General features: G+C 42.2%; 1 pseudogene; it reads left to right on the forward strand.

The window, feature by feature from the left end:
• The first annotated feature begins 5,992 nt into the window (after positions 1-5,992).
• On the forward strand, positions 5,993-7,994 carry LOC111553660 (annotated as a pseudogene).
• The last annotated feature ends 311 nt before the right edge of the window (positions 7,995-8,305 follow it).

The following is an 8,305-nucleotide window of genomic DNA, read 5'->3' on the forward strand; positions in this document are numbered from 1 at the left end:
AGAAAACAACATTCTGATTTCCCTGTCTTAAGAATTATTTCATCTACAGTCTGGCAAGGCATGCTTATGGAACTCATGGCAACGTGCTCCAGGTAGACTTTTTTCTTATTTTAAGGCTTACAGCAGATGAAGAGAACTCAGGAGGAATTAAAAATCAGTTGTTTTAAAGTAGCAGAGCTACTACTGGTGGGAGATAGGTGGGAAATGGTGAATGGGTTTCCCAGTGCGACATGAGAAATATTATTTGGTGTATACTCCCTTTCAATTTTAAAAAGCAAAATACCTTCCTCTGGTGCTTATTAATTTTTAAAACCAAAATACCTCCATCCAGATCTTCTAGTTTAAGTATGCCTTCAAATCAGTTGTAATGTTTTCCTGTTTTAAAAAGCGGGGGTGGGGTCACGTTAAACGAAAGAAGCAGAGTTGTCGGTGGGGGGGGGGGGGGGGGGGGGGTGGAGGACTGTCTTCCTTGCAGGACTGGGGATTAAGGGGCTGATGCATTTGCAGACTTCATTATGTTGAGTACTCTGCTTAGAGGTTGGTTCAATCTCTGCTCCCTCCACCCTACCCCCACGCCTTCTCTTGGCACATTACTTCCTGTAACATACATTTCTTAATTTAATGAGTTCATTAGTCTGTTATAGCTTTTCCATAGCTAGAATGGGCCAGAACAGTGATGAATGGTTTATCAGGAAAGTAGCTCAAGGGTAGGCCTTCATAGATACTGTGCAGCACCTTAATCAGGAAATCCAAAGAGCTGCTGGTGGGGAGGGGGGAGGGAAGGACATTTGGATCACGGGAGAATTTCTTCCCCTGGGTCTCCTGATTCAGAAACATTAAAAAATCTAATGCAGCTTTATTCTCCATCCTCCTTTAAGCTCTAAATGTCTGTCTTTTGGGCATGGACTGTAATAGACTAGGGCTTTAGGACCAGTTTCTCTGAGAATCAGCCGGTGTTCAAGAAGGGCCCTTGACACCATTCTGACTTAATGCTAGACACATCTGCAGCTACTTGGACAAAATTGACATTGTCTGGAGTGCAAAGCAATTGCCTAGCACGGCATTAGGGAGCATTTACTCTTGAGCCGTGCTACCAGACAGCAAATCTTGACCTTTAGGAGTTCAGAGATTAGATTTCCTTGTTGAAGGCGTTGAAGATATTGTTAGGAATTTGTTGCTATTCAAAGCAGATATCAGGGGTTACCTATGGGTTTAATTCATCACATCAATCATTTCTGGAAGGTTCTTTTAAAGCCAAGATAGCTTCAAATAAAAACTAGGATTACTTTTACATTGATTGTCAGTAGTTGGTGAGGAGCAAAGGGGGAACACTCTTGAGATGCTGTTAAAGTTTCCGTATTTGTTCCTTTGCTAACAGGCATTCTGTGGTATTGGGGAGAAAGGCGTGTTTCTCCAATAGGCATTCAAAGCAGTTGCTGCAGGAACAGGCAGGAAATGAGAATAAGGATTTGACTACTCTCTGGTGTAGATCTCTCAAGGCCTTTAACACATTCAGTGCACAGATCTCCTCCTGCGGGTTACCTCAAAGTGCATCGTTTAAAAACAAAACCCGTTTAAGCCAATAGGGGTTAAATAGGGCTTATTTTGTTGAGCCAGCCTGCATAGGTACCCAGTCTCACCCTCTGTTTGTGTATGGGTGTGTATCTGTGTGTACATATATAGAATGTGCGTGTGTGTGTGCGCGCGCACACACGTGCGTATAGACAAATTATTTTATCTGGAGGTCAGTTTCCCAGTCCTCTTGATCCCAAGGGTGTACAGAAAACATTTCTGAGGGTCTCTGAAAAGGAAGTGCTGTACAGTGGCTGGACTCCAGCCACGTGATTCTTTTAGAAAACTTTCACAATGATCTTTATTGATTTTTATTTACCATGCAATTACTATTAAGCATTTTTACTCAGTTCCCTAATCCATAGTCAATCAAATACCTTGAGACCTTATCTTCATTGTATCTTTTCACCTCTCCAAATTTGCTTCTTATTTCTCAAAAAGGGAGTTTGTACTAGATAATCCTATAGCACTGATTTTATTGCAGCTAGAAGGTGAGAGGAGCACTTTTCAAGGTAGATGCAATAGCAACAAAAGAAACAACTAGAGCCTGGGAAGGGAGGGGTTACATACTCTAGCACAGGTAGGGGGCTGCCACCCCATGGCATAATAATGGAGAGCTGGGACACCAATGAATGGTTACCTGCAAGTCAGCATATATAGCTTAAAAAGTCAGGATAATGGGTAATTATTATAAAGTATATTTTAGAAATATTTTTCTCTAGAATTGTCAGCATTTAAAATTTCATTGCTGGAAAGAGGAAGCTTCATTATCAAGCATAGCTCCACAGCAGGTTGTTGCTTGATGCTGCTGAAGATATGAGTCTCGCTCTGTCGCCCAGGCTGGAGTGCAATGGCATGATCTCAGCTCACTGCAACCTCCACCTCCCAGGTTCAAGCAATTCTCCTGTCTCAGTCTCCTGAGTAGCTGGGACTACAGGTGCCTGCCACCACACCCGGCTAATTTTTGTATTTTTATTCAAGACAGGTTTTACCATTTTGGTCAGACTGGTCTCAAACTCCTGACCTCAGGTGATCCGCCCAGCTCGCCCTCCCAAAGTTCTGGGATTACAGGCATGAGCCGCCACGCCCAACCGAGATGCTTTCGTGGGAGGTGCATACCAGGTGATGCAATGCATTTTGTTGCTGATACTTCAACACTGTGCCTGCGCAGCACTCTGTAGAACTTCAATGAGGCAATGAAAAGAACCCAATTATCTTCCATTCCAGTGAAAGATGCAATTCCCAGGGTATTCTCCCTGTCATTTGCAGAAGACTTCCTATATGCCAGGCATAACACCTCATGAGGTAGGCCCTATTGCCTATTGGGCAGAGAGGAAAACCAAGATTCACAAAGATAAGTAAGTTGCCTAAGGCAACATAACCACCAAGGCACATAGCTGGGATTCAAACTCAGCTCTGTCTCATTTAAAGGTTTTTGCTGACATCACCAAACCAAGCATGGCTCCCACATGGCTGAGTAAACTGAGATACGTGCAGCTAACTGGCCTTGAACAAGTTGCAGAGGATAGCCAGAGCAAGTATTTTATTCTCAGTCCACTTGCCTTCTTCTAAACTCCACTTCCATCACTCTATGTAGATTACATCTATATTAATAGCCACTGTGAATTCATAATTTGCCAAGTGTAAATACCTATGCATGCACAAATATGTGCATTGTAAAGAATGATTACTAATCACCTTTGCTCCCATGGAAATCTATCCATATGTGCATTATAAATGTGGCTGAGAATTTCTACCAGCCTTCAAAACCAGCCCTGTGTAGAGTTGTTGACGCTGCCTATGTACGAACTGTCTGCAGATAGTGATTTCCAGGGGAGTGATTTACTTCCCAGCAGACACCAAGATAGGGCTGGATCTCTTAGAATTCATGGGTAAGAATGTTGTTTATTTACAAGACATGCAGCCACGTAGCCGCTAGAGAGTGGATAAACCGAAAGAAGGTAATTGGGCTGAGCACAAAGCTCTGGATATGAGAAACGAGTGAATAAGCTGGTTTGGACTTCTTTGAACTTATTTATGTTAAAAATATTTTTATTAAAAAGGCAATATATCTGTATTGTAGAAAACTGAAAAAAATACCAACAAGCAGAAAGAAATAACATTCGCTCACAGTTCTATTGACTAGAGATAGCAAAAGCAAACAGGTTGGGATATATCCTTCCCCATGTAAGCTTATGTTGTTTGCAAAAGGATTATAATGTATATTCTGTTTTGTGACCAGCTTATTTCACTTAAAAATATTGGGATGACCTTCCTCTGTCATTAAATATTCTACAACATCATTTTCTATAGCTGCATGGTAACTTACTGAATGGATGTATCATTACTTACATTTATTTAGTTTAATAACTTATCTAATGTGTTTCTGTCCACACAAGATGAATGGAAGTCTTTCAATACTACTACCCAAAACAGTGTTCCCAGGTCCTGTCCTCCCTCTTCATGACTAAACGGTAAATGAAAGCCTCAGGCGACGTCTTTTCAAGCCCTCACAGCAGGCCAGGCTCCTGGACTGTGTGAGATAATGTTTGAGCATGTTCAGAGAACCCCTGAAATAAGCCTGGGACTGTGGTAATTCCCTTTCCTTCCACTGAGGGAATAATCGTCCCTTGTGTTTCAAAGCCTCTATGGTTCCAGAGTACTTCCTCCTCTAGTTCAATAATTACCACTGGGTGCCGTGGTCATTGTAATCCTCCTTCCGGAAGGGAGGTGACTGAGACTCAAGAAGCTGCAGTAACTTAGCGAAGATCACCCCAATGGTGAATCTTAAAACTACACCTGAACCCAGACTTGTAGATTCCAAGTTCACTGGAATTTGTCCTCCAATGCGATGCTGTGTGAAATGGGGAGAAAGAGGAAAGAACAAAACAAAAAAGAAGAAAGAGAAAGAAAGAGTGAGAGAGAAAGAAGGAAGGAAGAAAGGAAGGAAGGATGGAAAAAGAAAAAGAAAGGAAGGAAGAGAGGAGGGAGAGAGGGAAGGAAGGAAGGAAGCAAGGAGGGAGGAAGGGAGGGAGGGAAGGAAGGAAGGAAGGCAGGCAGGAAGGAAGGAAGGGAGGGAGGGAAGGAAAATGATAGGTATTTGTGGCTCTGGTAGTCAGAGGTGCAGGCACGGAGGGCAGGAGGTGTTCCCAGTCCATCCTGTACAAACCTATCTGTCTTCCTCCTAAAAAGACTCTCCTCTCAGAAGCCGAGGAACAGAGATGAGCAGCTTTTTCAGGTACACACTTCAGAATCATAGATCTCAAAAGACAAAGCTATTTCTCTCCCACTTTTGCAGCCACCAGATAATCAACTGCATGTACCATCTGCATGTATTGGTGGCTATCTCCCCTCACCTCACACTCTGCTGTCCTCACCCTGCAGGGAGAAGTGCTCATCATGGGGAGACACCTGGATCCATCCTCACTCCTGGAGGACTGGCCTGAATAACAGTAATTCCCCCAGAGCTCTGAGGCCTCCTGGAGCCAGGCACACAGCCAATGGGCAAAACCTTCAAGGACAGCGATTTTCACTCAGCCCCTTGGTGGGCAGTGGGGTCTCAGACTTAGTGAAGGAACACAGACCTTGGAGTTTCTCTGTGTTTGTATCTCATTCTAATGCTTACTAACTGTGTGCCTTGTGGAAGCCATAGGATGTTTCTGACTCCCAGTTTTCTTGTCCACAGAAAGGAGGGGAAGATTGAGCTAAGTAGTTGTAAGGATATACAATAATATCAATACAGTATATGTATATGCATTAAATGCCTGGCATCTATCAGGAACCCTATAAATGTTAGCATTCCCAATCTGGAGGTTACATTAGAGAGTGTACTAAAACCACGGATAGCTGTTCTCTTCATCTTAAGGGCCTCGTCTGAATCTGAGAGCCTATGATTTGGGGAGTTTATGTGTGTGTGTGGCGGGGCATGGTGATAAGGTAAACAAAGCTCAAAGGAAAAAGCTGATACTTTGAATAATAGCACTCTATCTAAATGCCTTTGGCATGTGAATGGAGTAGGCTGCTTTTCTCTAAAGCAGCAGCCACAGCTTGGCTGGGGAGTCCTCAACAGTCCCTCTAGAGTTTCATCAGTGTCTCCAAGACAACCCAGATAAATGGACAATGAAAGCACAAATTATTTGCTTGCTGTGGAGATTTGGCAAGTCCCCTACCTGCCCCCACCCTAGTCTCTGAGCACTTCTCGTGTAGAAAATTAAGATCTGTCTTGCCCTATAACTTAGTGAACTTGGTCAGGATGATGGGAACATCCTGAAAATAAAAATGCACAATCTGTTCTAGTGTTGCCTTTGGTTAGTGACTCCCTGAATGAGAGTGAGGTATTAAGAAACTGTGTGCAATGTCAGCCCCTAGAGCTGAGTTGCTGTACTGTGTGGCACTGCGGTCTAGGCAATTCATGGACAGCATGTCTCACCTGCTGATGAAACTCCTGGGCAAGAAGATCGAGAAGCGAAACCTCAAAATGCACACCAGAACCTAAAGTTGCCAGGGGCCTCAAATCTGACCCTATCAGAAACTCAAAATGGAGATGTGTCTGAAGAAACAATGGGAGGTGGAAAGGTTAAAAAAATCAAAACATTCTGTGAATGTGGGGTTATCAGAAGCTCAAGATGGAGATGTGTCTCAAGAAACAGTGAAAAATGTACAAGTTCAAAAATCTCCCCAGAAATCCACTGTATTAACAAATGGAGAGACAGCAATGCAGTCTCTCAATTCAGAATCAAAAAAGAAAAAGAAGAAGAAAAAGAGAAAAATGGTGAATGATGCTGGGCCTGATAGAAAAATAAGGCAAAAACTGAAAACAAAGGGGAATCTAAAGAAGAAAGTGTCAAGACTGCCAAAGAAACAGAAAATAATGTGGAGAAGCCAGATAATGAGGAAGATGACAGTGAGGTGCCCAGCCTGCCCCTGGGACTAACAGGAGCTTTTGAGGATGCTTCATTTGCTTCTCTATCTAATCTTGTCAATGAAAACACTTTGAAGGCAATAAAAGAAATGGGCTTTACGAACACGACTTTAATTCAGCATAAAAGTATCAGACCACTCCTGGAAGGCAGAGATCTTCTAGCAGCTGCAAAAACAGGCAGTGGTAAACCTTGGCTTTTCTCATCCCTGCAGTTGAACTTATTGTTAAGTTAAAGTTCATGCCCACGAATAGAACGGGGGTCCTTACTCTCTCTCCTACTAGAGAACTAGCCATTCGTAAGGAGCTAATGACTCACCACGTGCATACCAGTGGGTTGATAACGGGTGGCGGTAACAGACCTGCTGAAGCACAGAAACTTGCTAATGGAATCAACATCATTGTGGCCACACCAAGCCGTCTGCTTGACCATATGCAGAATACACCAGGGTTTATGTATAAAAACCTACAGTGTCTGGTTATTGATGAAGCTGATCAAATCTTGGATGCTGGGTTTGAAGAGGAATTAAAGCAAATTATTAAACTTTTGTCAACACGCAGACAGGCTATGCTCTTCTCTGCCACCCAAACTCAAAAAGTTGAAGACCTAGCAAGGATTTCTCTGAAAAAAGGAGCCATTGTATGTTGGCATTGATGATGATAAGGCTAATGCAATAGTGGATGATCTTGAGCAGGGATACGGTGTTTGTGCCTCTGAAAAAAGCTTCCTTCTGCCCTTTACAGTCCTTAAGAAGAGCCGAAAGAAGAAGGTTATGGTCTTCTTTTCATCTTGTATGTCTGTGAAATACCACTATGAGTTGCTAAACTACAAGAATTTGCTCACCTTGGCCGTTCATGGAAAGCAAAAGCAAAATAAGTGTATAACCACATTCTTCCAGTTCTGCAACACAGATTCAGGAACACTTTATTGTGTACAGATGTGGCAGCAAGAGGACTGGACATTCCTGAAGTTGACTGGATTGTTCAGCATGACCCTCTGGATGACCTTAAGGAATATATTCATCATGTAAGCAGAACAGCCAGAGGTCTAAATGAGAGAGGGCATGCCTTGCTCATTTTGTGACCAGAAGAAATGGGGTTCCTTCACTACTTGAAACAATCCAAGGTTCCATTAAGTGAATTTGATTTTTCCTGGTCTAAAATTTCTGAAATTCAGTCTCAGCTTGAGAAATTGATTGAAAAGAACTACTTTCTTCATAAGTCAGCCCCGGAAGCATATAAGTCATACACACAAGCCTATAATTTCCATTCTCTGAAACAGATCTTTAATGTTAGTAACTTAAATTTGCCTCAAGTTGCTCTGTCATTTGGTTTCAAAGTGCCTCCCTTTGTTGATCTGAAGATCAACAGCAATGAAGGCAAGCAGAAAAAGTGAGGAGGCGGTGGTGAATCTGGCTACCAGAAAACCCAGAAAGTTTATAAGTCCAAAATCTTTATGCACATAAGCAAGAAATCATCTGACAGCAGACAATTCTCTCACTGAAGACACGTCTGTCTTTTGTCTTGAATAACTTCGCCCTAAAATGAATACTCCCCCTTGAATTTACACAAGATTTGTATAAATTGACTTGGGTTGCAAGTACTGAGCACTGTTACTTCTATCAAGTCTCTTTTTTATTTTTGGGATATAAAACAGTCTTTAAATTTATTGGTCACCCAAGGGCAAAGCAAGAAATATCTGGTCTTTCTTGTGATTATATAATATTTTAAATATCCCCATGTACACACAAATGTATGTTATTGTTTTAACATAATTCTTTTTGTACCTTTCCTTCTTGCTATGTGAAGATTTTT

The sequence above is a fragment of the Piliocolobus tephrosceles genome, chromosome 6 (genome assembly GCF_002776525.5).
Source record: "Piliocolobus tephrosceles isolate RC106 chromosome 6, ASM277652v3, whole genome shotgun sequence".
Taxonomy (NCBI): Eukaryota; Metazoa; Chordata; class Mammalia; order Primates; family Cercopithecidae; genus Piliocolobus; species Piliocolobus tephrosceles.